A 17429-nucleotide genomic window follows, 5' to 3' on the forward strand; every position below is an offset into this window, starting at 1 on the left:
ATGCGAACATACATTCAGTATTGTCCGCATACTTGGTTGCAATGTAACGTGTCACCCTAGAAAATGCTTCTAAAAATTCATTTTTTGATATGTTTCGTTCTACCTCTTCATCTGATTCACCGTCAGATTCATTATCTTTATTCAACACGTTAGACATTATTTCAGAGTCAGATAGAATGGAACCAGTAGTAACATCGTCATCGATAGTGGCAAATAAATTTAAATCGATACTGTCTATTTCCAAACCGTTTTTCTCTGCCCAACTAGAAAGATTTTCTTCCACAGAGATACGCGTAATTAATTGAGCTAAGGGAATTTCATCTTCCTCACTAAAACTCTCTGCAAGATTGCCGAATGCATGACGAAAGCAATTCATTATTGTTTCTTTTTTAACATTTATCCATGCGCTGTTTAGCATTATTATGGCATCTAAAATATCGATTTTTAATTTTTCATTCAGATCCATAGCTTCTACTAACTTGAACAATAACTTTTGTCGATAAAACGTTTTCATTGATTTAATTATGCCTTGGTCCATCGGTTGTAAGACGGAAGTTGAATTTGGCGAAAAGTACGCAAGTACGCATTCTAAGTTGTTAATATGAGGATTTTTGTAACGATGTATAGATACAAGTTCACGTAAATCTAGCGATAAACTGAACTGCCGATGCTGCCTGTACATGGTGCCTAAATGGCACGTCACGACGTCACCAGATTTTTACGTCATTCGCTCGTTATAGACGGTACAAAACACGCAAAACTACAACCGAGCTCTCGTTATAACCGAACTCTCGTTATAACCGAGCACGCGTTATAACCGAGATTTTTTACATTGTAAGGATAAGATTTTTCACGGGACTTGGAAGCTTGCTCGTTATAGAGCAGGTGCTCGTTATAAAGCATACTCGTTATAACCGGTCTTTACTGTATATGTTACCAACAATCCAGCGTTGCATACTTAAATTCTTCGGTCATGCAATACGGAAGGACGACATGGAAATATTCATGATACAGGGGAAGATTGATGGCAAAAGGTCAAAAGGCAGGTAACCGGCGAGATATAAGTAATGCGTTCTCTAAAGGACAGAGAGGCATGGGGAAGGGTCACAACGACTGAAGAGAGAGAGATGGTTCAGATATCGATGTCAAACTGTAAACTTAAAAATCTGTTTACACCAAGGAGAGCTAAATTCTCCATCCTTAAAATAAAATTTAAAAATTTTTAGGCATTATACCTCTTGTAACATCTATCCTGAGACACACTGTATTAGGAATAATATGTTGAGTTGGGTAGTAATTTTCTTGGTGTTAGTATTATATATTTTTTTCTGCAACTCCATTGCTATTGTGAAACTTCTGTAGTTATCTAGCCGAAAGATCGTTTTTATTGTTTTGAGCATATGATGTAAAACATTAATACAAAATCTGTAATAATTATAAAACTTATAAAATACATGTGTACATTTATTTTGATGTGCGCGACTTTTCGATCACACGGTATAAAGCTATACCGAATTTTTTAAAACTGCCAAAAATATAGTGTCCTTGAAGATCTTGATACGAATTCAAACGGAAAAAATAACAAACATATGTGATGACTAAACTATAAAATGGAATAAATAAATCTTTATTCAGCGAGGTCTATTCAAATACTAAATTGCTTATTTTTATTTGATCTAGACAGAAAAAATAACTTTGAGAGATGTTTTGAATTTAGTCGACTTTTTAACAAATCCCAATTAAAGCAGTGTTCTATATTTATTAAAATATCTCAGAATTTTATCATATAAATATAACCATTTTTTTGCGAATTCTTAAAGAGGAAAAATTTAACTTTAATATAACACCAAAATTGTTTCTTAAACTTTAAAGTTTACCTCTGAGCGATTTTTTGAATTTTATCGATTTTTTAACAATTTTCAATTTTAGCGGAGTTATATATTTTTTAAAATATCTCAAAATTTTATGATATAAATATAAAAATTTCTTTGCGACTTCTTACAGAGGAAGAATTTAGTTTTAATTTAACACCAAAATCGTTTCTTAAACTTTAAAGATAACGTCTGAGTGATTTTTTGAATTTAATCGACTTTTTAACAAATCCCAATTAAAGCAGAGTTCCATATTTATTAAAATATCTCAGAATTTTATGATATAAATATAACAATTTCTATGCGAATTCTTAAAGAGGAAGAATTTAGCTTTAATGTATCACCGAAATCGTTTCTTAAACTTTAAGATTAACCTCTGAGTGATTTTTTGAATATCATCGATTTTTCTACTAACCTCAATTAAAACAGAGTTCCATATTTATTAATGTATCTCAGAATTTTATAATATAAATATAACATAATCTTTGCGAATTCTTAAAGAGGAAGAATTTAGCTTTAATTTAACAAAACCGTTTGTTAAACTTTAATGTGAACCTCTGAGCGATTTTTTGAACTTTATTGATTTTTTAACAAATTTCAATTGTAGCGGAGATCTTTATTTTTTAAAATACCTCAAAATATGATGATATAAATATAAAAGTTTCTTTGCAAATTATTAAAGAGGAAGAATTTAGCTTTAGCTGAGCACCAAAATCGTTTCTTAAACTTTAAAGCTAACCTCTGGGCGATCGTTTGAATTTCACCGATTTTTTAATAAATCCCAATTAAGGCAGATCAATATTTATTAAAATATCTCAGAATTATATGATATAAATATAACAATTTCTTTGCGAATTCTTAAATTAGAAGAATTTAGCTTTAATATATCACCAAAATCGTTTCTTAAACTTTAAAATTAACCTCTGAGATAGTGTTTCAATTTTACCGATTTTTTAACAAATCCCAATTAAAACAGTTCTATATTTTTTAAAATATCTCAGTATTTTATGATATAAATATAACCATTTTTTGTGAATTCTTAAAGAGGAAAAATTTATCTTTAATATAACACCAAAATCGTTTCTTAAACTTTAAAATTAAAGCGATTTTTTGAATTTTATCGATTTTTTAACAATTTTCAATTTTAGCGGAGTTATATATTTTTTAAAATATCTCAAAATTTTATGATATTAATATAAAAATTTCTTTGCGACTTCTTACAGAGGAAGAATTTAGCTTTAATTTAACACCAAAATCGTTTCTTAAACTTTAAAGATAACGTCTGAGTGATTTTTTGAATTTAATCGACTTTTTAACAAATCCCAATTAAAGCAGAGTTCCATATTTATTAAAATATCTCAGAATTTTACGAGATAAATATAACAATTTCTTTGCGAATTCTTAAAGAGATAAAATTTAGCTTTAACATATCACCGAAATCGTTTCTTAAACTTTAAAGTTAACCTCTTGGTGATTCTCTGAATATCATGGATTTTTTAACTAACCTCAATTAAAGCAGCTCCCATATTTATTAAAGTACATATCTCAGAATTTTATAATATAAATAAATAAATAATAATATAAATGTAACAGTTTCTTTGTGAATTCTTATAGAGGAAGAATTTAGCTTTAATTTAACACGAAAATCGTTTCTTAAATTTAACCTCTGAGTGATTTTTTGAATTTTACCGATTTTTTAACAAATCCCAATTAAAACAGTTCTATATTTTTTAAAATATCTCAGAATTTCATGATGTAAATACAACAATTTCTTGGCGAATTCTTAAAGAGGAAGAATTTATCTTTAATATAACACCAAAATCGTTTCTTAAACTTTAAAATTAATCTCTGAGTGATTTTTTGAATTTTACCGATTTTTTAACAAATCCCAATTAAAACAGTTCTATATTTTTTAAAATATCTCAGAATTTCATGATGTAAATACAACAATTTCTTGGCGAATTCTTAAAGAGGAAGAATTTATCTTTAATATAACACCAAAATCGTTTCTTAAACTTTAAAATTAACCTCTGAGCGATTTTTTAAATGTTATCGATTTTTTAACAAATTTCAATTATAGCGGAGTTCTATATTTTTTAAAATATCTCAAAATTTTATGATATAACTATAAAAATTTCTTTACGAATTCTTAAATGGGAAGAATTTAGCTTTAATTTAACACCAAAATCGTTTCTTAAACTTTACAGAATCTCTGAGTGATTTTTTGAATTTTATCGATTTTTTAACAAATGCCAATTAAAGCAGAGTTCCATATTTTTGAAAATATCTCAAAATTTTGTAATATAAATATAATAATTTCTTTATAAATATATAAAGAGGAAGAATTTAGCTTTAATTTAACACCAAAATCGTTTCTTAAACTTTAAAGTTAACCTCTGAGCGATGGTTTGAATTTTATCGATTTTTTAACAAATTTCAATTATAGCGGAGTTATATATTTTTTAAAATATCTCCAAATTTTATGATATAAATATAAAAATTTCTTTGCGAATTCTTAAAGAGGAAGAATTTTGCTTTAATATATCACCGAAATCGTTTCTTAAACTTTAAAGGTAACCTCTGAGTGAATTTTTGAATTTTTCCGATTTTTTAACAAATCCCAATTAAGAGTTCTATATTTTTTAAAATATCTCAGAATTTTATGATGTAAATATAACAATTTCTTTGCGAATTCTTAAAGAAGAAAAATTTAGCATTAATTTAACACCAAAATTGTTTCTTAAACTTTAAAATTAACCTCTGAGTGATTCTCTGAATATCATCGATTTTTTAACTAACCTCAATTAAAGCAGAGTTCCATATTTATTAAAGTATCTCAGAATTTTATACTATAAATGTAACAATTTCTTTGCGAATTCTTATAGAGGAAGAATTTAGCTTTAATTTAACACCAAAATCGTTTCTTAAACTTTAAAGTTAACCTCTGAGTGATTTTTTGAATTTTATCGATTTTTTTTATGAAATTCCAATTAAAACAATTCTATATTTTTTAAAATATCTCAGAATTTTATGATATAAATATAAAAATTTCTTTACGAATTCTTAAAGAATAAAAATTTAGCTTTAATTCAACACCAAAATCGTTTCTTAAACTTTAAAATTAACCTCTGAGTGATTCTCTGAATATCATCGATTTTTTAACTAACCTCAATTAAAGCAGAGTTCCATATTTATTAAAGTATCTCAGAATTTTATACTATAAATGTAACAATTTCTTTGCGAATTCTTATAGAGGAAGAATTTAGCTTTAATTTAACACCAAAATCGTTTTTTAAACTTTAAAGATAACCTTTGAGTAATTTTTTGAATTTAATCGATTTTTTAACAAATCCCAATTAAAGCAGAGTTCCATATTTATTAAAATAGCTCAGAATTTGATCTGATAAATATAACAATTTCTTTGCGTATTCTTAAAGAGGTAAAATTTAGCTTTAATATATCACCGAACTCGTTTCTTAAACTTTAAAGCTAACCTCTGACTGATTTTTTGAATTTCACCGATTTTTTAACAAATCCCAATTAAAGCAGATCCATATTTATTAAAGTATCTCAGAATTTTATGATATAAATATAACAATTTCTTTGCGAATTCTTAAAAAGGAAGAATTTAGCTTTAATATAACACCAAAATTGTTTCTTAAACTTTAAAGTTAACCTCTAGGTGATTTTTTGAATTTTATCTATTTTTTAACAAATCCCAATTAAAACAGTTTTATATTTTTTTAAATATCTCAGAATTTTATGATATAAATATAAAAATTTCTTTACGAATTCTTAAAGAAGAAAAATTTAGCTTTAATTCAATACCAAAATCGTTTCTTAAACTTTAAAGTTAACCTCTGAGTGATTTTTTGAATTTTATCGATTTTTTTTATGAAATTCCAATTAAAACAGTTCTATATTTTTAAAAATATCTCAGAATTTTATGATGTAAATATAACAATTTCTTTGCGAATTCTTAAAGAGGAAGAATTTAGCTTTAATTTAATACCGAAATTGTTTCTTAAACTTTAAAATTAACCTCTGAGTGATTTTTTGAATTTTTTAACTAACCTTAATTAAGGCAGAGTTCCATATATATTAAAGTATCTCAGAATTTTATAATATAAATATAACAATTTCTTTGCAAATTCTTAAAGAGGAAGAATTTTGCTTTAATATATCACCGAAATCGTTTCTTAAACTTTAAAGATAACCTCTGAGTGATTTTTTGACTTTTACCGATTTTGTTACAAATTCCAATTAAAACAATTCTATATTTTTTAAAATATCTCAGAAAGTATGATGTAAATATAACAATTTCTTTGCGAATTCTTAAAGAGAAAAAATTTTGCTTTAATTTAACACCAAAATCGTTTCTTAAACTTTAAAGTTAACCTGAGTGATTTTTTGAATTTTACGGTTTTTTTAACAAATCCCAATTTAAACAGTTCTATATTTTTTTAAATATCTGCGAATTTTATGATGTAAATATAACAATTTGTTTGCGAATTCTTAAAGAGAAAACAATTAGCTTTAATTTAACACCGAAATCGTTTCTTAAACTTTAATGTTAACCTCTGAGCGATTTTTTGAATTTTATCGATGTTTTAACAAATTGTAATTATAGCGAAGTTCTATATTTTTTTAAATATCTCAACATTTTATGATATAAATATAACAATTTTTTTACGAATTCTTAAAAAGGAAAAATTTATCTTTAATATAACAACAAAATCGTTTCTTAAATTTTAAAGTTAACCTCTGAGCGATTTTTTGAATTTTATCGATTTTTTAACAAATCCCAATTAATGCAAAGTTCCATATTTTTGAAAATATCTCAAAATTTTGTAATATAAATATAACAATTTCTTTATAAATATATTATATAGATTAAGAATTTAACTTCAATATAATACCAAAATCGTTTCTTAAAGTTTAAAGTTAACCTCTGAGTGATATTTTGAATTTAATCGATTTTTTAACAAATCCCAATTAAAGCAGAGTTTCATTTACTGTAGCATGAGTAGTTTTATTCATGCGGCAGCATTACAAATAAAACCTGTAAAACCAACCCATTTCTAAATATTCGCAATTCCTTTCGTAAGACTCATCAAAATGTCAATCACCTCAATTGAAATTCCTCAAAACACAAAAACCTTTCAATTCATCCAATAAAGTTGCCATAAGCCAACAATAAATGAAAAAGAAAAAATCGTTGTCACTTTCTTGTTCTTTTATTCCTTTTTTAACATCTAACGGAATACGATAACACCTTAGAAACAATAGCCAATTCGCCGATATTATCGCTCGACTCGTAAAATAAACCGAAAACAACACCGATATTCAAACCAACTTCACCGAATCGACGATTACAACCGCGTTGTTTTGCCATCATCATACATAGCTTGTCGTTTTCGTGACTTTCGGTTCGCCGCAAAGATAAGACGACGGTTAGGTAGTATTACGATTGTAGTTTATCTCCGTCAGTTAGATTCGTATAACTCAACAGAGAAGGCGATTTTGTATTAATACGGTTAAGTTGTCTCAATAAATTACAAGTTTTGTGTATTAATTTTTAGTTACAAAAGTGTTAAACATTACGATTTATACATCTGAAGCGTTTAATAGAAGAAGAATTTCTTAGCCTCGGTTTTTATGGAAAACATCAAAATGTTTAAGAAAGTATGGAAATTTACTAATATTTATTTAAAAACAAACAAAGATAAAAATTTGATTTTAATAATTTTTGTTACGATTTTAATTTCTCTTGACATCAATATTTACTACACTGACTTATTATTTTTGTATATTTTTCAGATGGAAAATAGGGGTTTTCAAAGGGATGCAGAAACCGGTGTGGAATTAAAAGAAAGCTTTTCGATGGAGAAGAAACCTTCGAACGGTGTTACAACGGATGCGATGGTTCAACCATCAACTTCTTGCAAACCGGAAGTATGTCAAGCGGCGAGAATGAGGTTTTCGCTCCCAGAAATGGCAACGGGAAGCCCATGGCATCGAAACAAGACAATATTTTTGGTCACCTTTCTTGTAGCTTTAGGAATCTGGATCGTAATTTATGTTACGCTCAGTCAACTCAAACTATTGTGATGTAACACAAAAAACATAGTTGTTGAGAATAAGAAGTGAAAGTTTTTATTATTATTAATATACTCGAAACGTGAGATTTTAAGATTTTATTATAAATAATTGTATTTTAGATTTTATTTTTTATGTATTTATTACGTTTATTAAGAAAGATTTTATCCTATTCTTCGATTTATTATTTTTTTAATACCGCAAATCATTAAATTATCATTACGTCATTAAAAATCCTGTAGACCTTGAATTAATGACACAACATTTAATAGTTTTAAATCCCATCTGTTTACGAAAATTCGCATTCATTGATTCGTTCAAACAGTTAGATTAATTTGAATGTTAATTTGTGTTTATTTGCTATTCCTGGCATGAAACCGTTTTAAATCAAAGCGCAAAGTCAGTCGTAACACTTCCAGTAATCACTAAACGTATCATCGCCCTGGTTCGTTATCACCATTATTATTTATAATTCGCTTAAAAACAATTTTCTTTGTGTCGTGTATCGAAGATATATTCTTGTTATTGGAGATCAAGTATTGTTTACATTTTAACGAGATATTTACAACTTATAGGAATAAAATTGTGGTTTAACGACAATAAATCACCGGGAAATTGAATGATGTAACTGGGAAAGTATTTCGAAAGTGAGACGAGTTAGTATACATTTTTAAAGGTGGATTTCGCAATCGATTTTTAAAGTGTCTTTAAACGTGTAAGTGTCAATACAAAAATTATTTATTGATAGCAAGTAGTTAAGATAAATTTTATCTTTTAGGTATATATTTATAATATAAGGTACTTTAAACAGTATTTGAGTTTCTGAAGTGGAATAGTGTGCGGAAACAATGAATAGAAGTACAGAAATTTTAACTGTTAGTGGAAGCACTTCTTCGGTAAGATATTCATTATATTCAATTTAGTTTTAAAATAAACATATTAGAGTATTATCTTAAATATATTAATTAAGATAAATTAGGTCTTTGTCTTCCTTAATCTTTAATATCTTTTTGACGTTGTCATTGTCTTTTGATGATAAATTATTTAAAAATAAACAAAACAGATTTTAATGGAAACTAATTTATTATTTGACTTATTGCTACTTAATGCCTTTTATGAAATAAAGAGATACTTTTAGTTACAAAATGATTCATCTTAAAAACTGTCTAGACATAATAAACTATATTTTTATATTGTTTTGATTATGTAATATGTATATAATACTTTTATACCAAACACATATATTTTAGTATATTATATAACATATAATATACCAAAATTAAGATCAAATATGAAATCTAATACTTGATTTAGATAAGAAACATATAAATCAAAAATGAGCTTATCAGACAGTTCTAATTCAAGTTGTATTTTAAGTGGAGATAACAAACGATGATAGTGGTAAGAAAACGGTAAAAATTATATGAGTACAAAACTGTAATCATAACTTTAAGGCAAACGGTAACAATATAGATAGGGTTTAGGTAAAAAAGTTTTCAAATTACACTGTTGGAAATAATTCACGAGCACACCATGTATAATCTAAACGCGTGTGTCTAGCGCAATAAAATTTGGTATGGAAGTAGTACTAAAGTAGTGTAACTTACTCTTACATGGAGAGCGGCACAACTCTGCTGGGAGGAGAAACATCAATAGCGAGAGTATCCCCCGTGTGCTTCGCGTACCATCGCTACACGACGTGGCATGGAGTCTACAAGTCGCTGTATTGTAGCAAGAGGGATGGCCAACCATGCCACCTCAACTCGCCTCCATAGCTCCTCAACGTTAGCCGAGGAAGCCGGATAACGTAGAAGTCTCCGACCAGTCATTTCCCAAAGATGTTTGATCGGTTCAGATGCGGAAACCGAGGTAGCCATGGAAGCATTCGTATACGGTGCTTTTCCACAAAGGTCTGTACAACACGCCCGATGTGCTGTCGTACGTTGTCGTGCATGTATAGCAGACCTGGGAGCCGCCGAACGTAGGGAAGCACAACGGACCGTAGCACCTCATCTACGTATCGTTGACCCGTCATGGTCTGCTATACACGCAGCAGACGTGTACGTCCACCATGTATAATCGCACCCCAAACCATAATGCTCGGTTGTCGGTGGATAGGGCATTCTTGCACGCACCGCTCGAGTAGAAGATCACCACGTCTCCGACGAACTAAAATTCGCGCATCACCGGTGCTCAATTCGAATCTTGATTCGTCGGAAAACAAAATGTCCCTCTACTCGTCAACCCACTAATGCCTAGCGTTGACCCACTCGTGACGTATGCTGCGGTGCTCGGATGTTACTGGAATCAGCTGTTTCGCACGACGCACGCGCAGTCCACTATGTACCAAACGCCGCCGTACAGTTGGCGTAGTGAGTGCGCCTTCCCCTGTCGGTGGCCAAACAGCTCCAAGTTGCCTTGAGGAGGACTCACACGACGCTAAAGCGCTGAGCACAAGAGCGCGATCCTCGTGTGCTGGGGTCACGCAGGGCCCTCCCGGCCGCGGCTGAAGGTAGCTATGTCCTACCTCAGACCATTCTCGCCATGCCCGTTGCACTGCCGATAACGACCGGTCGAGACGACGCGCAATTTCACGGAACGATACACCCTCAATGTGCATACCCTCAAACATTCCTCGCTCAAACTCGCTTAAGTAACGCGATCGCCCATCCATTGCGCACAGAGTACGATAATAATGTGGTTCCTCACACCACACTAAAAACGACCGGTATTTTCCATCCACTTCGGTCTCCATAGCGACGGAATGTTCCACTTGGAAGAGCGGCTCAGTCAACAATGCCGCGACGGAACAACTCGAAACTCGATGAATAAACTCGTCTACAGTAAACCTTTGTGCTCCGCAAATATCATGGATTTATCTTCACGCGTTCAGATTATATAGGGTGTGCTCCCGAATTATGTCCAACAGTGTAGAATGGTTAGGTGAATACTCTTCTGTGAAGGCATAGACAATACGCCTACAGTTGCTCGTCTGCATAAAATTTTGGCAAAAGATCACAATACTGATCTAGGAATCGTTGGAGCTCTTACTGAGTACACACTTCCCTTCCTCAAAAGTAATGGATTTAACCGGTCCATCAGGTTGGGTTTGTGTAGGGCGCGCGCATGTGTGTGACGTAAGGAACGTACGATGCGAACGTGACCGGACAGCGTGGCTGAGTCGAGTCCGAGCACGATAGCTGTAAGGTCATATTAGATGTGTATATCTGTGAATAAAGTAGTTATAACCAAGTTTAAGAGTTTACATTAATGACATTAATGCGCTCGACCAACCATCCACTACATGGTGTCAGGTTTCGGGTATAAAAAAGAAACTTAACAAGCAAAAATGTGAATTCTATACCGACGAGATCAAGTTTTTGGATTATATTATAGGACAGAAAGGAATAAAAATAGATAAGGAAAATTTGAAGGCAATAACATCATTTCCAGAACCGAAGAATATAACGGAACTTAGAAGATTCTTAGGAATGGTGAATCATTTGACAAAATTTTTGGCAAACATGGCTGAAATAAATAAACCTTTAAGAGAATTATTGAAGAGTAATAATATTGTTTATATGGAAAGACCAACAGAAAAATTGTTTTGATCAATTAAAGAAAATGTTCGATATTAAAACCATACAATGTAAACGCAGAGACAAGAGTTTTGGCAGACGCTAGCTCATACGGAATTGGAGGAGTATTGGAACAGAAGCATAATGGGAAATGGAACCCTGTAATGTATATGTCGAAAGCAATGAATGAGACACAGAGACTTTATGCGCAAATCGAGAAGGAAGTATTAGCAATTTTGACAGCATGCGAAAAATTCGAACAATTTTTAATAGGAAAAGAATTTACGATTCAGACCGATCATCAACCATTGTTAAAGGTATTGAAAACAAAACCAATTAATGATTTGACAACAAGACTGCAGAGATTTAGATTAAGATTGACGAGATTTAATTATAAGATTGAACATGTGCCAGGTAAAGATTTTTATACGCCTGATACATTATCGCGAGCACCAATTAAACACAATGAATGCGAAATAGAATATATAAGAGAGATGGAAAGTACAAAGTATATTGAAAACATTAATGAGGAAATGTACATGGATTTGGATAGAAACATAGAAGAGATTGCGAAAGAACAAAACAATTATATATGTCTAAAAATAAAACAATTTATAGAAAACGGATAGCCAGAAAATATAAAGGATTTTGAAATCGCACCATATTTCAAATATAGAAAAGAATTGGCAGTATATCAAGGTAAAATTTATTACAAAGATAGATTATTAATACCGAATAACTTAAGAAGAAGCGTCTTGGAAAAGATCCACGAAGGTCATTTTGGAATAAGAAGAGGGATAAGCAGAGCGAAAGCAACAGTCTGGTGGCGCACATTTCAAAACAGATTGAAGATTTAATAAATAGCTGTGATATTTGTGCTCAGAACAGGTCTACAGGAATAGAACCGATGATAATTAATCCACTACCAAGATTACCGTGGCAGGAAATTGCAACAGATTTGTGTGAATATAAAGGGAAAATATATTTGATTGTGGAAGATTATTACAGTAAATTTATAGAAGTAATAGAAATGAATAAAACCAAAACTGAGGACGTAATAGAAGAAATGAAAAAGATCTTTGCAAGATTTGGTATACCAAAGGTAGTGAAATCTGACAACGGACCACAATATAAGAACCACCATTTTGTAAACTTCGCGAAAACATATGGGTTTAAACATATTACCAGTAGCCCGAAATACCCAAAAAGTAACGGACTCGCCGAAAGGGCAGTACAAACGGTAAAGAACATATCAAAGAAAAATAAAGACATCTATTTGGGTTTGTTGGCATTCAAAAATACGCCATTAAAATGCGGTGTATCGCCAGCCCAATTGTTTTTTGCTCGTAATTTGCGTGATACGTTGCCCCGAAATGAAAAATCATTGATACCAAATATACCTGATCATGATTTAGTGTATCAAAAATTCGAAAGAGAGAGAGAAGAACAGAAGAAGAATTACGACCGAAGACATAGAGCTAGGGAAATGGAAGAAGTCCAACCAAATCAGAGAGTGTACATCTTAGATACTAAACAGTACGGAACAATTGAAAGCAGACACTCCAAGGTCATACTAGATCAACACCGATGGACAGGACATCCGAAGGAACAGGAGAGATGTCGTCGTCCTAAACAACGAGGAAGTGCGTGAAAGCCGGGAAGGTGAAGTGCGTTGTAACCGCGAAAGCAGAGTATGTGAAAACTTTAAAAGTGCTCTGAATGAGGAAGTGCAACAGAGTGTTGATAAGACGAAGAAACCATCACCAGGTCTGAAAGAGTATCGTGCCGTCCTTCCAGATACCGAGAAGAAAAATAATAATTTAATAATTTTAGAAAGGGAGATGTAGGGCGCGCGCATGTGTGTGACGTAAGGAACGTACGATGCGAACGTGACCGGACAAGATTAGATGTGTGTATCTGTGAATAAAGTAGTTATAACCAAGTTTAAGAGTTTACATTAATGACATTAATACGCTCGACCAACCATCCACTACAGTTTGCAGGAACATTTTTACACCCAACAGAGTAAGGAGATGGAATTTCGCCTATTTTTCTACAAAAAGGCTTAGAAGGCCTGATCCCAGTAATAACATCCCTATATATGGAGGAAAATAAAGATGGTCTTCATACCTAAAGGCAGTAGGCGTTCGAAGGCCGACCCAAAGGCATACAGACCAATTAGCCTAAGTTCATTTCTCCTCAAAGGGATGGAAAAGGTAATCGATCAATACTTATGAATGGACTGCTTGTCCACTCCACCCACCCTAGCCAACATTACCAAAAAGCAAAATCAACAATTACATGCTTTGACTAGCACTTTAGAGGAGGCAATTGCAACCAAAGAGATAGCCCTATGTGCTTTCATAGACAAAGAGGGTGCTCTTGATAAAAAATACTGATAGCTGTAGAAGTTACTTTAAAGACTATAAAATACCTACCTTGTATGGAATTTATATTCTGGAATGTGCTGTATTGGTTAGGAAGAATTACTTTTAATTTTTCAAAAAATATGAAATATCTCATCCTCGAAACACGCGCGGGTAGGTGAAGTGCTATCTGGTGCCACCAAAAACGCACCTTACTAAGATTCAGAAGACGGCTCTGTACCAGTGTATCAAGATCTTCAATCACCACGATTCCGGAGTAGACTGAGAGCTATTGTCACGGAAAATCCGATGTATACCATTGACATGTTTTTCCAATTTAATGTTTGAATTCAATGTGTATTATATTACAATGCAATTATTGTTAAATTGACGTACTCTACGCTTTTTTGTTAAAATGGGAGGAATAAAGTATTATTATTATTATATTATAACACCTCCTATGAATCCATAGAGAAGGCTCTAAACGTAAAAGATATACATCGGTCGACAATCAAATGGTGTATAGCTATGTTGAAAAGTCGGCAGATCACAGCCAGTCTGGGAAGCGAGTAGCTGACTATAAAGGCGCTAAGAGGATGTCCCCAAGGGGGAGTGCTGTCACCTCTATTACAGGGTCTGGTACCGTAATGTGGGGTTACTTGGTCACGTTTTTTGCGCATTTTTCAAGATTAAAAGTGAAGAAATAAAGTTAGGACAACAGACACTTGTTCATCATACCAACCTAACCTTCAGGACTATATAGCTATCATAGAACGTTGAAAATATATATACAAACAACAAAAAATGTATAAAAAAGTGATGTCCGAATAGTCCCGTTGTTGGGGCTTCTTGGACACTAATCTTGGTTTTAGGGACAATCTCTTACTTTGCATGTCAGATGGTCAAGTTTCTTGAAAATGTAACTGAAGCATTAAGGAATGTATTTTTATGTAAAAGATACATTTTTTATTGAATTAAACGTTAAAAAATATTAAATAAATTTTAACAAAACTGTATTTATTTCTTCTTACAAGTGTTTCACTTGTTTATCTAGGTGTTTTTTCACCATATTTCGAACCACATTTCCCTTTGTCAAGGGGAACCCACAATTCGCAACAACAGTCAAAGTTTCAGAAATCAACAGCTCCTCAGACTTGCTTAAAACAGTCGGATGTCCAACGGGTCTTGAATTCTTTCCAAGCATCTTTCGTACTAATGTTGTCCGAGATACTTTGAACGTTTCTGCGGCCTTTTTCCTTAACATCCCCTTTCGAACTGCATCTATAGCCTTTTCCAAGTCTTCCACTTTGTAATTCATGTAGGGTTTTGACCCTGGAGTTTTTTCATACCATTTTTAATCAGTGACTTCCTTTGATAATAAGAAAAAAAAGACCAGAAACAAAAACATAACCTAATCTCGCTTTTGTGACATAGGACTGAACACGTATGCGTTGTGTCCATGTAGCCCCGGGGTGACCAAGTAGCCCCATCTTACGGTAGTTGATGACTTGATGAACACCTTGACAAAAAACGGTTTCAAGATTCAGGGATATGCTGATGACCTAGTACTCACAGTCCGAGGTAAATATGACACAATCATAACTCAACTAATGCAGAAAGCCCTACTACTCACCAGTACTTGGTGTAGAAGCAATGGGCTCAGCATCAATCCAAATAAAATCGAAATATTCCCTTTCACTCGGAGAAGGAAGCTACAAATGAAAGCACCCTCCATTGAAAGCAGAACTATTAATCTCAAAACAGAAGTTAAATACCTAGGGGTTATACTAGACAGTAAATTAAACTGGAACTCACGTTTAGATAAGGTGAGGAAAAAGGCCATCATGGCAAACCAGATCTGCCGCAGGCTCCTAGGAAGGAACTGAGGTCTTAAACCACGAATGGCTTATTGGACCTACGTAACAATAATCATACCCATGGTCGCCTACGCCTCATTGGTTTGGTGGCCAAAAACAAAACGCAACTTCAGAGGACACCTCGAAATCCTCAAGGACCCATCTCTAAATCACCTGATTGAAATTAAAACGGACCTTATACCGACAGAATATAATTTCAACCAGCCGTATAAATGTATAAATTAAAGCCGTATAAATTCAGATTTAAGCCATACAGAACTAGCAAAGTCCATTACCTCAGACCAGGAGATGTTGGTTTTCCCAATATCCAATGGCTCTTGGGAAAATGTGACGAAACACGCAATTTTTCTTTAAATTGTATTTGGTCAAATGAAGCGTATGTAAGTAGTGCTGATGCACAGCACAAATAAAATATTTGAACATATTTAGGCAACAAATCGAACCTGTTGTTGACGATTTTCCTCTAGGGCACCTGCGAAATGTATTTTTTTCAACATGACGATGCACCCCCTCACAATGCTGCTATTGTCAACAATTTCTTGACCGCAGCTTTTGGTGATTGTTGGGTAGGTAATCAAGGTTCTATTCGCTGGGCGGCTTGGTCACCGGACCTAACACCTATGGATTTTTTCCCGACAGCAATTAGAAGCCGCAGTTGTGAACGCTTTTGCAACACTTAGGCCCATTGAGCTTATCAACTCCTACATTCACACAAGATTCAAATAGTCCATGCTTTGATAATCGGACTATTCGCCGTGGTTTTGGTGAGCGCATGCTATAGATTGTTGATGACAACCCACAGCTCATAGATAATTTATGGATTAATAAAATTAGTTGTGAAAATGAGCCACCTCAGCGGATATGTTAATAAATATAACTTTCGCTATTGTGCCGCTGAAAACCCTCGTCAACTTCAGAAACAACCTCTCTATTCGGCCAAAGTTAGAATTTGGTGTGCGATGTTTTGGAATAGCGTAATTTGCCCATCAGTAAAAATGGAATTCAATGGATTCACAGGTCTCCACGGTCGCCAGGCCTAAACTTGTGTGACTATTTTTTATTGGGATATCTCAAGTCTAAGGCATTGCGTCTGGTCACAATGCTTTATGTCCTTTTATATTTCTCTCCTCTTTTCCATCAATTCTTTACCTCCTTCCTTAATGAATTAACGAGTTCTTAGTTTGATTGGATCCTTATTTTATGATAGAACTGTTTTGAATTATTCTTTTTGTATCTTATCCATGCATCTTTCTATATAATTTCATTTTATCTTTTTCACTTCGTGTTCTCATCCAGTTTCTCCTGCCTTCATTTCTATTCTTGACCACTTCCTTGCATTTCTTGTTCTGCCTTCTTATTATACTTGTTTTCCGTGATTCCCAGATATCTGTTAGTGGGTGTATTTACTATGTACTTTCATTCAATCTGCTTAATCCGGTTGCCATTTTCTCAAGATATGTTTTCCTTAACTTCTGATTTTCCAGTTTCCCAATACATCATGTTCTTTGCTATACCAGCACCATGTAATGGTCTAACTCAATTTGCTTTCTTATACGTATTAACATCGCTTACCTCTCTATGATTTCCATCATTATTCTTCTTTTTTCATATCTTTCCATGTAATTTTTTCTCTCTCCT

Source organism: Onthophagus taurus, chromosome 7 (assembly GCF_036711975.1).
Source record: "Onthophagus taurus isolate NC chromosome 7, IU_Otau_3.0, whole genome shotgun sequence".
NCBI lineage: Eukaryota > Metazoa > Arthropoda > Insecta > Coleoptera > Scarabaeidae > Onthophagus > Onthophagus taurus.